At 40.9% G+C, this 15,784-nt stretch overlaps 1 protein-coding gene across 5 annotated transcripts in view; it reads left to right on the top strand.

The window, feature by feature from the left end:
• Positions 1-15,784, top strand: part of LNX1 (ligand of numb-protein X 1) — a 207,519-nt gene that overhangs the window by 113,433 nt on the left and 78,302 nt on the right. The gene's annotated exons all lie outside the window — the stretch shown is intronic.

The following is a 15,784-nucleotide window of genomic DNA, read 5'->3' as shown; positions in this document are numbered from 1 at the left end:
TTTGAGAATGTTAACGTGGTGTTTTAAAATATTCACTAATGGAATAGAATGGTAAAACTAATAATAAAAATAATGTTCAGTTTCATTACAATGTAGTGAGCCAGTTTATTTTATTGAATTGATTTCTCATGTGCCCTTGTAGGTAAACAGAGTAAAATAATTTGCTATTCTGGATGGAGGGGAGATATTTCATTTCTGGCCATATCAGGATGCAGGTTTTATGTCATGGAAATAATATTTCAGGAGGAAGACAACAATTATAGTAGAATTTGCAAAAAGGAGAAAGAATCATGCCTTAAGCAACCAAAACAACAAAGCCTGGTCTCAGTCGTTTTCGGGGTCTACAGAGCTTAATTAAACAGGCTTAGCTTGTACTGGAAATATTGGTGGGTCTCATATGACTTTGATTATATTCTTTGTGTTCCTTAAAAAAAAAGTCTAAACATTCAAATTATGATGCAGAAAGAAAAGTCTGCTTCTATTTCTCTTCGGATTCTTTACAGCCATGAGGAATCATAATTATTCCAAGAAAATGATAAACACCTTCCATCATCTCAACTCCATGACTTAATAGAAAAACATTTCCATTTAGAACAGGTTACCGCTACTGGTTTCTTTCCTTCCACCTACAAGCACAATCATTTCTTTCCATTTTAATTAATTAATTTATTTTTTTTGGTCCCTCCACGTGGCTTGTAGGATTTTAGTTCTGCAACCAGGGATTGAACCTGGGGCCATGGCAGTGAAAGCACTGAGTCCTAAACACTGGACCACCAAGGAAGTCCTCATTTTAATTTTTTAAGAGGTCCTTTCTCAGACCTTCTCTCAGTGATCCTTACAGCAGTTCAGCGAGTTAGACAGGTCAAGTATTATCTTGGGCAAGGACACCAGGGCCCCCAGAGATAGCAGCTTGGCCCAAGTGTATGGCTGCTGAAGAGAGAGGAAAAAGTAGAGCAGAAATCATTTGACTCTCAATATGGTACTTTTGAGCACTAGAAGATAGTTGAGATATTTCTCCTGAACTTTTTCATGTCTTTCCCTTAGCCTTCTGTGGCACGACAAATAACTAAAATACAAGCCCTAGATGTAAGTCCTGTTCTCCCCATGATCCACTTATGACACTTAAGGTTGAAGATATGGCCGTACCCAGAAGCATAGCACACTGCCAAAGAGGACTTGCAAACTCTTGAAGAATCAATTAAGCCAACAAAGCTGTAATGGTGGGAAAATTGGCAGTGAGGCTGATGTTTCAGAGGCACAGCTGCTCAGCATTCCCTTGCTTTTCTGCTTGGGGTAACTGGACCCTATGTTTACTCATCCCCAAGGTCCCGTTGTAAGTCCTATTAAAGTCTCCCATGGGTCTTATGTGGAATAAATTTGTAAAGTATGTTGTGACTGTCTTTAGTGCTACTGATATGAGTGTATTCCATGTCTATCTCAACCCACCCTCACTGCCCTCACAACCTGATGTTGTCAGCTAGTTGACAACACATGGGTAGAAGTTCTCAAACCTCAGTACATTGGAATCACCTGCAGAGTTCATTTAAAAACACAGGTACTTGGCACCCCTCTAACCCACAGAGCGAGGTTTCTCAGCCTTGGAGTATTGATGTTTAGGCTGGATGATTTGCTGTTGGGTGCTGTCCTGTGCATTGTAGGATATTTAGCAGCAATCCTGGCCCCAACCCACTAGATGCCACTAGCACCCTCCCAGCTGTGACAACCAAAAATGTCTTTAGATATTTTCAAATGTCTCTTGGGGGGGCAAGAGAGTCCCTGGCTGAGAACTACTGTCTTTGGGATTCTAATTCCTAATGGAAGAGTGGAGCCCAGGATTTTCTTTTTAACATGCTTCTCAGGCAAATCGAGTTGCTGCATGTGACTTATTGGGCCTCTTCTCTTCAACACCCTGTGTCCTTCAGCCCCTGCTTCCACAGTCACCTAGAGGATTACTGCAGTCTTAATAAAAGGTAAAGCTTGGTTCTCCCCTTCCCAGGCCAGGCCAGCTGTGCTGCCCAGAGGCAATTAACTAAATAAACAAAATCCTGCTCTGTGTTGCTGAGTGGCCCTCTCTGTATCCAGGGAGCATATGTGCTTAATACCAGAGCCCTTTCCGGGGGAATGTCCCTGCTGTTGTATAAGCCAGGAAAACAATAAATAGGCTCCCCTGATGGCATCTTTGGACCCAAAGGGAGAAAAGAGCATCGGTGTAGCTGGCTTCCGGAGGGGGAAATATCTAGAGCAGATGATGCTTGCTAGCAGCTCCTGGGGCAGCCTGGAGCCTTCCCTGACGGAAGGCTGGACCTGAATTCATGGGCAGGTGAGGTAGCCTCAGCAGAGACCCATCAGCCTGCAGCCCAGCACAAGTTGGGCACCAGCAAAGCCGTATCTGACGCCTTTATTCTAGCGTGAATGACTTGGATGCTTTCAGGAATTCAGCTGTTTAGTCTGTCTCTTGTGGTTGGAACTTCCTCTCCAAACAGTCATATTGGGGATGTTATTTTACAACTGGCACGAGGAGAGTTTCCTATGGTGACTATAAGTGCTGTGCTCTGGCCGAGCTGGTCCATTCAAGGCAGGAAGGCCTTCTGTGGAGCTCTTTACCAAAAGCGAACATTCTGTTTAAGCCTGGTTGCAGTTGGCAACACAAGGGTTTCTGGTCTGTGGGTCTCCTTGAGGCTTTAGCTGTTGTAGCCGGTGGCCTTGTATCAACAGGTGTTTTCTCGAAGAGGACACTGACTATATTGATGGCATTGGTGTCCTTGGTCCACCTTTTCTTTCTTTTTTTTTTTTTAAATATAAATTTATTTATTTATTTATTTATTTTTGGCTGCGTTGGGTCTTTGTTGCTGCCCGCGGGCTTTCTCTAGTTGCAGCGAGCAGGGGCTACTCTTCATTTCAGTGCATGGGCTTCTCATTGCAGTGGCTTCTCTTTGTTGAGGAGCACGGGCTCTAGGCGCGTGGGCTTAGTAGTTGTGTCACGTGGCTCAGTAGTTGTGGTTCTCAGGCTCTAGAGTGCAGGCTCAATTGCTCTGTGGCATGTGGGGTCTTCCCGGACCAGGGCTCAAACTGGTGTCCCTTGCATTAGCAGGCAGAGTCTTAACCAATGCGCCACCAAGGAAGTCCCGGTCCACCTTTCCTGAAGAACTTAAACTATTGCAGTTATATTTAGAAGTAATGTTGCCTTTATTTGTTTCTCATTGGAAGGCTGGAATAGATGCTTTGGTGTCTGCCCGTGACTCAGATATTTCTTATAATACCAGAGGCCTTTAACTCCTTTCCAGAAAAATGAACAACTGAGGCAGAAGGTGGTTTCTAATCCTCAGAGAGGCCACACTGTGTCTCCTAAGAATCCCTGAAGAGACAGAAATAAATACATCACCAGGATGGTGATGTGATAGGACAAGTCCTAAGTTCCCTCTTAGAACTCCAAGCGTTCATATGGTCCCATGTCAAGAAAAATGAAGTGCAGAAATCGTGGTTTACCAGCAGCGTGGTTCAAACGTATCACAAACGTGAGGCATTTCAGTCTCACGTTTAATGCTCATTCACAGTTTACACAATGATCGCAAGTTCATTCACCTCTCTTTACATTCTCCCCAAGCTTATATGTTTACATAGCAGGGAAGCATCTGAGCAGGCAAAAGCAAACAACCAGCTTCAAGCTAAAATAATTTATACTAAAAACATTTTGAAAGCTAAATATTGTCCTAACCACTGTCTGTTTCTCTGTGCCTCGTCCAGGAAGCTGTGGGTGTAGAATAGGAGACAGACTCGTGTCTGAGTCAGGCTGAGCTGTGGAATGTTAAGATTATTCGGGGCAAGAGAAATGATCTAATTCAAGCCTTCACTTTACAGATGAGAAGACTGAGTCCCTGGAAAATTAAGTGGTTTGCTTTAGAGAACACAGCAAGCTGGTACAGAAAAAGGACAGGTGGCATATCTTAATTTCTGACCCAGTTTTCTGCAAATCACAGAATTCTGCTGCCCATAAAGTGTTCTTTCCCTGCCTCATGTCCACAGCACTTCCTCGCTAGACAAAAGTAGAGAAAAATTCTCAACCACTGCCAATTGAACTTGGCTTACTAGAAGAAAGGGAAGGCTGAAGTTGCATGTAGTGTGTATTAGTTTGCTTGGGCTGCCATAACAAAGTATCACAAGCTGGGGAGCTGAAACAACAGAAATGCAGTTTCTCACAGTTCTTGGGGTAGGAGTCTATGATTAGGTGTCAACAAGGTTGTTTTCTTCTGAGGGCCATGAGGGGATGATCTGTTCTGGGCCTCTCTCCTTGGCTTGTAGATGGCCGTCTCTTCCCTGTGGCTTCATGTGGTCCTCCCTTTCTACCCTCTGAGTCCTAATTTTCCTTAAGGACACCAGTCAGATTAGAGTCTACTCTAATGACCTCATTTAACCTCAGTTACCTATTTAAAGACCCCCATCTCCAAATAGTGTCATATTGAGGTACTGGGCGTTAGGACTTTAATATAAAACTGGAGGGACAAAACTCAGTCCATACAGCATAGGTACATGCATGTTTTTGTGCAAAAGAGAAAATGGAAGAGAGTAACAGAGAGAGAAAGAGAGAGAGAAGAACATGAACAAGGTCCCTTGGAGGCCTGTCAGAGAGGCATAATCATTTCATGCCAGGACCTTGGCGAGAGAAAGAAGAAGAAATAAGAAAGGAAGGGAAGCTGGGCTTCCATCTGGTCAAGTACATGGGCCCTGAGGACTCCTTATCATTGTCTGATAGGGCCGGGTGTACTTGAGCTTGGTGTGTCAGTCTTCTAAGAGAACAGGCTAGGAGTTAGAGCATCATTGTCCTAGCTGATTTATTTAGTGTGCAATTAGACTACCCAGGAGTCCGGTATGAAGGGAGAGAGGCTTAAAAGGGCTAGTTCTGTACTGCCGTTATGATAGCCACGAGCCTCGTGTGGCTGTTGAGCACTGGAAATGTAGCACTTCCAAGTCCAGATAAGCCGTAGACGTAAAAGAGTCAATTTCAGGGATTTAGTATGAGAAAAAAATGTAAATTATCTCATAATTTTTCTATTGATGTTGAAATGATAATATATACTAGGTTAAAATCTCACTTGTTTTTAAAAATCTTACATTATAAAATACGGTGACTAGAAAATTTTAAATTACCTATGTGGCTTTCATTGATTTTTTTTCTTTTGGACAGCTCTATGCTCTAAACTATGCATGGAAAAAAAGACTTGAATGAAATTAAGCTTATACTATATATTTTAAAAGATATATTCATATAGTTTCTAACCTTTTAATATATATTAGTATATATTTTATATATTTATACTTAAATATGGAATATATATTAAAATATATTTTAAAAGGTTAGAAACTGAATATATAAGCAATTTTCTATCTTGCACTTCTTATTTAATATTGTACTTCCTAATGTTTAATATTCATAATTGAGTCATGTTTCCATTTTATTTGCTATTCTTTAAGTTTTTAAGTTTGTAAGGTAGAGTTTTTCAAACATATGCAAAAATAGAGAGAATAGTTTAATGAACTCCTATGTGTACATCTCCCAGTTTTAACAATTATCAACATTTTGCAATTTTATTTCATCCCTGCCACCCCCCCTTTTTTTTGCTGTAATATTTTAAAACAAATTCCAGACATTATGTAATTTTACCCAGAAATAAATAATTTTACCCAGAAATACTTCAACATAATGTTTTTCACTGGCTGCCTAGTATTCTGTCTTTTGGCATGTCATAATTGATTGAACTATTCTCTAGACATAGGGACATTTACTTAGCCATATATTTAAATTTTCAAATTTTAACTCCTAAGTAATCTGTGATGAACATCCTTTAATATAAATCCCTATTTTTTTAGACTGAAATCTTAGAATTAGAATTACTTATTCAAAGTAGGAGATTTTAAAAGTATGATACATATGCCAAGTTGCTTTCTAAAAATTTAAGTTCCTGCTATAAGCTTTTATCAAAGTGCTTCACTTTAAACACTTTGACCAGAACTTTGGATATTATCAATGCCAATTTGTTACATGAAAATACTATCTCATGTTGTTTCTTTAATTATAATGTTATACTTTAATTACAAGTGAGATTGAACAATTTTTTCCTTCTGTTTCACTGGCTAAGTACATGTTGTCCCTTCTCCCTTTGACCTTTGTTCTCTTGTTTCCTGGGAATCTCAGTCTCCACATGAATGTAGAAATATGTGAATGTGTTTCTAGTTGATTGGTTGCCTCAAAAATCAGCACCTGTACTATCCTCTTTCAGTTGGAGTAACATCTCTCGGTCTCTGTCTCTGGGCCAGGGAGAAGACAGAGGCATGGAAAAATCCTCTCTTCCTCCCCAACCCTGGGCAGATTCTGTTCTGTTTCATGAATCAGTGCGTATGGGGCAAAGTAGCTGTTGGGTTTCTCAATCCAACTCCAGCACCCCTATCTCCTAGCCTGTGTCAGTTCATTGCCTAAGTTTTGGTGTTTTAAGTTATTTCATTCTCTCTCCCCACCCACCTCTCGTGCCTTAATTGTGTTGTGTTGACCTCTTTTCATATATGTGTGTGTGTGTGTGTGTGTGTGTGTGTGTGTGTGTGTGTGTGTGTGTGTATTGGTCAGGACTCTTTAGCTGTAGATGTCAAACAAGCTAAAATAGGACGGCTCGTACTGAAGACAACAGGCATCGCTAGATCTTGGGTCTCCATGCCTTCATCAGTAAGGTTCTCTCTCACTGTCTCACTCTCTGCTTTCTCTGCTTTCCGTACTCTCTGTACGGCTTCTTTCACAGGCAGCTCTTCCTACCAACTGAAATGCAGAGTCCCAACTTGGATTGATCTGATGGGAGTCACATCTCCATCTTGGACCCAATCCGTTTAGCTATGGGTACCCTGATTGGTAAGTTAGATCACATGCCTTGCCCTTCCCTCCTCCAAGAAAGGTGGTGCCAGGGTAGATATGGTCCACCAGTCTGTACAGACTGGCTTCAGTTCCTATTGGTCAATGATCTATTCTCACTGGTTGCTGTGTAGGCTGTTCTTGCTTTTTATTTATTTTTTAAAATTAAGATATAATTGACATATAACTAGACTTATTGTGGCAATCATTTTGCCGTGTTTACAAACATTGAATCATGCTGTATACCTGAAGCTAATATGTTAACATCTAATTCCATGCATAGTTATCAAACTTTGTTCTTGTGATGAGAACTTTTAAGGTTTATTCTGTTAGCAGCTTTCAAATATACAGTATTAACTATAATCACTGTGCTGTACATTACATCCCCATGACTTATTTATTTTATAACTGGAAGTCTGTACCTTTTGACAGACCCCTTCACTCATTTTGCCCACATGTGCTACCCCACCCACACCTGCCTCTGGCAACTGTCAATCTGTTCTCTGAGCTTGGTTTTCTTTTTTAATTACACATATGAGATCATATGATATTTCTCTTTCACTGTAACTTATTTCACTTAGCATAATGCCTGCAAGGTCTATCCGTTTGTTGCAAATGGCAAGATTTCATTCTTTTTCATGGCTGAATAATATTCTGTTGTGTATATATGTATATATATATATATATATATATATATATATCACATTTTCTTAATTCATTCATCTATCAATGGACACATAGGTTGTGTTCACACCCTGGCTATTGTAAATAATGCTGCAGTGAACATGGGGGTGCATATATCTTTTCAAGTTAGTTTTTGTTTGGATATACACCCAGAATTAGAGTTTGATTATACAGTAGTTCTAATTTTAATTCTTTGAGGATCCTCCATATTGTTTTTCATAGTGGCTGCACCAATTTATATTCCCACCAACAATGCACAAGTGTTTCCCTTTCTCCACATCCTTGCCAACACTTATCTCTTGTCTTTTTTGATAATCGCTAGTCTTTTGGTTTTTAAATTTATTTATTTATTTTGTCTGCATTGGTTCTTCGTTGCTGCTCCCGGGCTTTCTCTAGTTGTGGCAAGCGGGGGCTACTCTTTGTTGCGGTGCACTGGATTCTCATTGCAGTGGCTTCTCTTGTTGCAGAGCACGGGCTCTAGAGCACAGGCTCAGTAGTTGCGGCACATGGGCTTAGTTGCTCCACAGCATGTGGGATCTTCCTGGACTAGGGCTCGAACACGTGTTCCCGGATTCTTAACCACTGCACCACTAGGGAAGCCTGATAATAACTATTCTAACAGGTGTGAAGTGATATCTCATTGTGGTTTTGATTTGCATTTACCTGAAAATTTAGAGCGTGATATTGAGCATCTTTTCATGCATATATTGGCTATCTGTGTATCTTCTTTGGAAAAATGTGTTTTCAGATCTTCTGCCTATTTTCACGTTGTTTGTTTTTTGCTGTTGAGTTATATGTTATTTATATATTTTGGATATTAACCGTTTATCAGATATATGATTTGCAAATATTTTATCCCATTCAGTAGGATATTTTGTTAATGGTTTCCTTTGTTGTGCAGAAGTTTTTTAGTTTGATGTAGTCCCACTTCTTTAATTTTGCTTTTGCTTTTGGTGTCAGATTCAAAAAATCATCTCCGAAACCAGTGTCAAGTAACTTGTTCCCTATGTTTTCTTCTACGAGTTTTATGGTTTCAAGTCTTTAATCCATTTCGAGTTATTTTTTTGTGTATGGTGTAATATGGTGTCTTAGTTTCATTCCTTTGCATGTGGCTGTCCAGTTTTCCTGACACCATTTATTGAAGAGATTGTCCTTTCCCCATGGTATAGTCTTGGTGACTTTGTCATAAATTAATTGATCACATACATGTGGGTTTATTTCTGGATTTTATTCTGTTCCATTGGCCTATGTGTCTGATTTTATGCCAGTAGCATACTGTTTTGATTCCTATGGCTTTATAATATAGTTTGAAATCAGGGTGCATCATGCTTTCAGCTTTTTTCTTCCTCAAGATTATTTTGGCTATTCAGGGTCTTTGTGGTGCTATACAAATTTTAGGATTCTTTCTGTGAAAAATGCCATTGGAATTTTGATAGGGATTGCATTGAATATGTAGATTGCTTTGGGTAGTATGGACATTTTAACAATATTCTTCCAATCCATGAGCATGGAATATTTTTCCATTTATTTGTGTTGTCTTCAATTTCTTTCATCAATCTCTTATAGTTTTCAGTGTACAGATCTTTCACTTCATTGGTTAAATTTATTCCTAGGTATTCTTTTTCATGTAAATGTAAATGGGATTTATTTTTAAATGAACTGTCTGAAAGAGAAATTATTAGTGCATAGAAATGCAACAGATTTTTTTTTTTTTTGTGGTACGTGGGCCTCTCCCTGTTGTAGCCTCTCCCATTGCAGAGCACAGGCTCCAGACACACAGTCTCAGCAGCCATGGCTCACGGGCCTAGCTGCTCCGCGGCATATGGGATCTTCCCAGACCGGGGCACAAACCCGTGTCCCCTGCATCAGAAGGTGGACTCTCAACCACAGCGCCACCAGGGAAGCCCATGCAACAGATTTTTGTATATTGATTTTTTATTCTGCATCTTTACTTCATTTGTTTAGTCTATCAAAGTTTATTTGGTGGAGCCTTTAGGATTTTATATAGATATATGTATATATATGACATCTATGTTATATAATATCCTCTGCAAATAGTCACAGTTTTACTTCTTCCCTTCCTGTTTGCATGTCTTTTACTTCTTTTTCTTGTCTACTTGATGTGGTTAGGACTTTCAATACTGTTCTGAATGAAAGTGGTGAGAGTGGGCATCCTTTTCTTGTTTCTGATCTTAGAGGAAAAGCTTTCAGCTTTTCACCATTGAGTATGAAGTTAGCTGTGGGCTTGTCATATATGCCCTTTTATTATGTTGAGGTACATTCCTTCTATATCACTTAGAGTTTTTTTTAATCATGGATGTTGAACTTTGTCAAATGCCTTTTCTGCATCTATTAAGATGATCATATGATTTTTGTCCTTCATTTTGTCAGTACAACATGTCACATTGATTTTACAGATGTTGAACCATCCTTATATCCCTGGAATAAATCCCACTTGATCATGGTGAATGATCCTTTTAATGTATTGTCAAATTCGGTTTGCTAATATTTTGAGGATATTTGCATCTATGTTCATTAGGGATATTGGCCTGTAACTTTCTTTCCTTGTGTCTTCCTGGCCTTGTCTGGTTTTGGTTTCAGAGTAATGTTGGCCTTGTAAAATGAGTTTTGAAGTACTCCCTCCTCTTCTATTTTTGGGAAGAATTTGAGAAGGATTGCTATTAATTCTTTGAATGTTTGGTAGAATTCACCAGTGAAGCTATCTGGTCTTGGACTTCAGTTTTTTGGGAGACTTTTGATTACTGATTTAATCTCCTTACTATTGGTCTATTTTTTTCATCTTTTCAAAGAACTGGTTCTTAGTTTCATCTTTTCTATTGTCTTTTTAGTTACTATTTCATTTATTTCCACTATGGTCTTTGTTATTTCCTTCCTTCTACTAACTTTGCGCTTCACTTGTTCTTAATTTTTCTAGTTTCTTGAGATGTAAAGTTAAGTTATTTATTTGAGATTTTATGTTTGTTTGTTATTTGAGGCTAGGCATTTATTGCTGTGAACTTCCCTCATAGAACTACTTTTGCTGCATTACGTAAGTTTTGGTATGTTGTACTTCCATTTTCATTTGTCTCAAGATATTTTTAAAATTTCTCTTTTGATTTTTTCTTTGACCCAGTAGTTGTTCAGTAGCATTTGTTTAATCTCCACATATTTGTGAATTTTCCAGTTTTCTTCTCATAATTGATTTCTAGTTTCATACCATTGTGGTCAGAAAAGGTGCTTAATATGATTCCAATCTTAAATTTACTAAGACTTGTTTTGTTGCCTAACATATGATTTATCCTGGAAAATGTTCCATGTGCACTTGAGAAGAATGTGTATTCTGTTGCTTTTGGATGGAACATTCTGTATGTGTCTGAGCCCATCTGGTCTAATGTGTCATTTAAGGCCAGTGTTTCCTTATTAATTTTCTGTCTGGATGAGCTATCCATTGAGGTAAGTGCAGTACTAAAGCCCCCTACTATATATTGCATTGCTGTCTATTCCTCCCTTTAGGTTTGTTAATATTTGCTTTATATATTTAGGTGCTCCTATTCTGGATGCCTAGATATTTACAAATGTTATATCCTGTTGTTGGATTGACCCCTTTATTGTTGTTTAGTACCCTTCTTTGTCACTTTTTACAGTCTTTGTTTTAAAGTGTGTTTTTTCTGATATAAATATAACTACCCCAGCTTTCCATTGGTTTCCATTTGCATGGAATATTTTTTTTTTCCATACCTTCACTTTCAGTCTCTGTGTGTCCCTACATTTGAAGTGGATCTCTTGCAAGAAGCATGTAGATGGGTCTTGTTCTTTTTATCCATTCAACCACTGTCTTCTGATTGGAACATTTAATCCCTTTACATTTGGACTAATTATTGATATGTATGTACTAATTGCCATTTTGTTAATTGTTTTGCAATTACTTTTCTTCTATTACTCTCTTCCTTTGTGGTTTGATCACTTTCTTTAATGTTATGCTTAGATTCCTTTCTCATCTTTTGAGTATACCACAGGATCTTGCTTTGTGGTTACCATGAGACTTACATATAAAAACTTATATTTATAACAGTCTATTTTAAGTTGATAAAACTTAAGTTTGAACACATTCTAGATCTCTACATCTTACTCTTCCCCTCTCTTCACATTTTGTTTTTGATGTCACATTTCACATCTTTTATCTTGTGTATTCCTTAACTAATAATTATTATTTTTCCTACTTTTTGTGTTAACCTTCATATTAGCTCTACAAGTGATTAACCCACTACCTATACTATATATTTACCTTTACCAGTGAGATTTATACTTTCATATGTTTCTTGTGACTAATTAGCACATTTTCTTTTCAACTTAAAGAAGTCCATTTAACATTTTCTGCAAGGCCAGTGTAGTAGTGATGAACTCCTTTAGCTTTTGCTTGTTTAGAAAACACATCACTTACAATTCTGAATGATAACTTGGCTGGGTAGCGTATTCTTGGCATTTTTTTCTTTTAGCATTTTGACTATATTGTGCCACTCCCGTCTGGCCAGCAAGGTTTCTGCTGAAAAGTCTCCTGATAGTCTTATGAGGGTTTCCTTGTAGGTAAGAGTTGTTTTTCTCTTGCTGCTTTTAAGATTCTCTCCTTGTCTTTTTTTGTTTTGTTTTGTTTTTTGGCTGCATTGGGTCTCCGTTGCAGCACAGGGGCTTTCTCTAGTTGTGGTGAGTAGGGGCTCCTCTTCATTGCAGAGCATGGGCTTCTCATTGTGGTGGTCTCTCGTTGCAGAGCACGGGCTCTAGGTGCACGGGCTTCAATGGTTGCAGCACACAGGCTCAGTAGTTGTGGCATACAGGCCATAGAGTGTATGGGCTTCAGTAGTTGAGGCATGTGGGCTCAGTTGCAGCGCATGGACTCTAGGGCATGCAGGCTTCAGTAGTTGTGGCACGTGGGCTCAGTAGTTGTGGCTCATGGGCTTAGTTGCTCCATGACATGTGGGATCTTACCAGACCAGGGATCAAACCCATGTCCCCTGCATTGGCAGGTATATTCTTAACCACTGCACCACCAGGGAAGTCCCTCTCTCCTTGTCTTTAAATTTTGACATTTTAATTATAAGAAGCCTTGGTGTGGGTCTCTGTGGTTCTTCTTATTTGGAACTCTCTGGGCTTCCTGGATCTGGATGTCTGTTTCATTCCCCAGGTTAGGGAAGTTCTCAGCCATTATGTCTTCAAATAAGTTTCTACCCCTTTCTCTCTGTCTTCTCCTTCTGAGACCCCTATAATGAAAATGTTAGCCTGCTTGATTTTATCCCTTAAGTCCCTAAGCTATCTTCAGTTTTTTTCATTCATTTTTCTTGTTGTTGCTCTGATTAGGTTGGTTTTACTGCCCTGTCTTTGGGTTCACTGATCTTTTCTTCTGTTTCATCTAGTCTAATGTTGAACCCCTCTAGTAGGTTTTTTGTTGTTATTGTTTAGTTATTATATTCTTCACCTCCATGACTTCTATTTGGTACTTTCTTATATTTTCTGTCTCTTTGTTGAAATTCTCACTGTGTTCATCTATTCATCTCCCAAGTTCAGTGAACATCTTTATGACCATTACTTTGAACTCCGTTTCATTAAGGAGTTTTCTGAGGTTTTATCTTGCTCTTTCATTTGGAACATATTCCTGTGTTTCTTCCTTTTTCTTGACTCTCTCTGTTGGTTTCTAAGACTTGATGAAACAGCCACCTGTCCCAGTCTTGAAGGAGTGGGCTCATGTAGGAGATGAACCTCATCATTCAACACTGCCTGAGCTCTTGGTTGTCTCTCAAACCTTTCTGATTGTCCAACAGCCTATTTTATTTTTAATAGCTCCCCATAGTTGAGGGTATGCCAAGAGCTGTCAGTGTTTCAAGGAGAAGGATCTTAGTCAGCATCTAGATTCAGGTTGATTGGAAGCCAGAGCCTCAGGCAGAAGCTGTTAAAGTAAACAAATATATACAGTCCTGCAGACCACCAGAGCCAAGTGATCTGGAGGTGTCTCCTGAGTGCAGCTGCAAAAAGTGAGGCTCCAGATGTGTGTATAAGCTGCTTTCTGTAAGATACCAGTGAGCTATGGCAAGTCAGAGGGAGAGTGCAAAGATGGTGTCCCCCAGCCTCTATTCCCCCTGAGAGCACCTCTGTAGGCTCCTAGGTGTGTGCTGAATCTGAAGCTGGCCCCTCAGGCCAAAGCTCCAGGATTAGCAAATATTCCTCTTTCATAGAAAGGCTGGGGGTGTGTTTCAGTCTGCTATCTGTGCAGTGCCCTGGGGGTGGCAGCCTGCCAAGAGCTAGCTCTGATTGTTACTGTCCCGTGGGACCCAGCACTGTAAGGCCTTCTGGCTACTAGAGCCAGACGATCAATGGATATTCCCTGGGTGGCAGTCGCATAAAATCAGGGCACCAGATGTAAAAATTGAGGTACCAGACCTGTAAGAACTCCCCTTCAAGTGATACGGGTGCTTTGGAGAGCGTGAAGATGGTGCCCATCCTCCCAGGTCTCTGGAAGGGATTACAATCAGCCCTCAGATGTGTTTTTTTGGTTGTTTTTTTTGTTTTTGTTTTTTTTAACATCTTTATTGGAGTATAATTGCTTTACAATGGTGTGTTAGTTTCTGCTTTATAACAAAGTGAATCAGTTATACATATACATATGTTCCCATCTCTTCCATCTTTCATCTCCCTCCCTCCCACCCTGCCTATCCCACCCCTCTAGGTGGTCACAGAGCACCGAGCTGATCTCCCTGTGTTATGCGGCTGCTTCCCACTAGCTATGTGTTTTTAATTCAATACCCCGCCCCTCAGGCTGCAGCTAAGATGATAAGCTAATGGGCCTCTTTCAGGAGAATGAGCTCCTGAGTCTGTTGCTGTGCTCTGAGGGTGGTAGCGGTTTAAGAACTTTTTCTCTGTGGTTACCATCCTGTGGGACCCACAAGAATCAGCCTCACAGGCCACCAGACCCAGGAGATGTAGAGGTGTCCCCCTGGCCCCAGCCACCAAAAATCGGGGTGCCAGACCAGGGTATAAGCCCATCTCTAGAAGATGTTGGTGAGCTGGAGGCAGGCAGGTGGAGGGTACAAAGATTGCACCCCCAGCCTCCATTCCCTGAGTGCACCTCCGTAGCTCCTAGAAGTTTGCCAGACCAGAGGTTGCATTGAGCTGAGCTCCTGGGCAAGCAATAGGCACCTTTCTCAGAAAGACTGGAGGTGTGTTTCAGTCTGGTCTGAGCAGTGCCTTGGAGTGACCTGCCAAGATCTCTCACTCCAGTCGTTGCAATCCCATGGGACACAGGGAGGGCAAGCTCCCCTGGCCTCAGAGCCAGCCAGTCAAGGGACATCCCCTGGGCAGCAGCTGCGTAAACGCAGCACCCGATGTGCTGCTACCCTCCAGCTGATACTGGCAGTCTGGAGTGTGGCACCCGCCAGGAAACAATGGCACCCGCAGGCTTTAGCAAGGCCGAGGGAGAGCGTGTGGCTGACATCCACCAGCCTCTATTCCTGGAGAGTATCCCAGCAAGCCCCTGCCCCTCCGGTGGACACTGCTTTGACATTAGCAAATGAACGTCTTTCCCATAAAGTCTGGGTGCTTTTCAAAGAGCTGCTCCTGTGTTGTGCCCTGGGGTGGGTGATTCCAGTCTTGAGAGCCCTTTTAGAGTCATTTCTGTTTGCTACATCCTCATGGGTCTCATGCACATGCACCACGCTGGTTTTGGCTTCCCTGGTGGCGCAGTGGTTGAGAGTCTGCCTGCCGATGCGGGGGACACGGGTTCGAGCCCTGGTCTGGGAGGATCCCATGTGCCGCGGAGTGGCTGGGCCCGTGAGCCATGGCCGCTGAGCCTGCGCATCTGGAGCCTGTGCTCCGCGACGGGAGAGGCCACAGCAGTGAGAGGCCCGCGTACCAAAAAAAAAAAAAAGACTGGATGCCTGATGTGGGGTTTTCAGGGAGAATCTCCGGATTTGAGTTCCCTCCTGGTTGTGGGACGCAGTGCCAGAGATGGGGCTTATGGCGAGCTTGTGTCTCAGCCTTTCTCTCCTGCTTCCGTGCAGTTTCCCTCTCATCTGCTCCCAGTGCAGGAGTCACTTAGCTAGTTCTTCGTCTTTATTCCATAGAGATTGTTCCAAACTGTAGCTATAGATTCGGTGTGTCTCTGGGAGGAAGTGAACTCAGGATCTGCCAGAACCTCACGCTAGATTTTTAAATCTTTTCCAT

This window comes from Kogia breviceps, chromosome 6, assembly GCF_026419965.1.
Source record: "Kogia breviceps isolate mKogBre1 chromosome 6, mKogBre1 haplotype 1, whole genome shotgun sequence".
In the NCBI taxonomy this organism is placed as follows: Eukaryota; Metazoa; Chordata; class Mammalia; order Artiodactyla; family Physeteridae; genus Kogia; species Kogia breviceps.
This window is presented reverse-complemented; position numbering and strand designations above follow the sequence as displayed.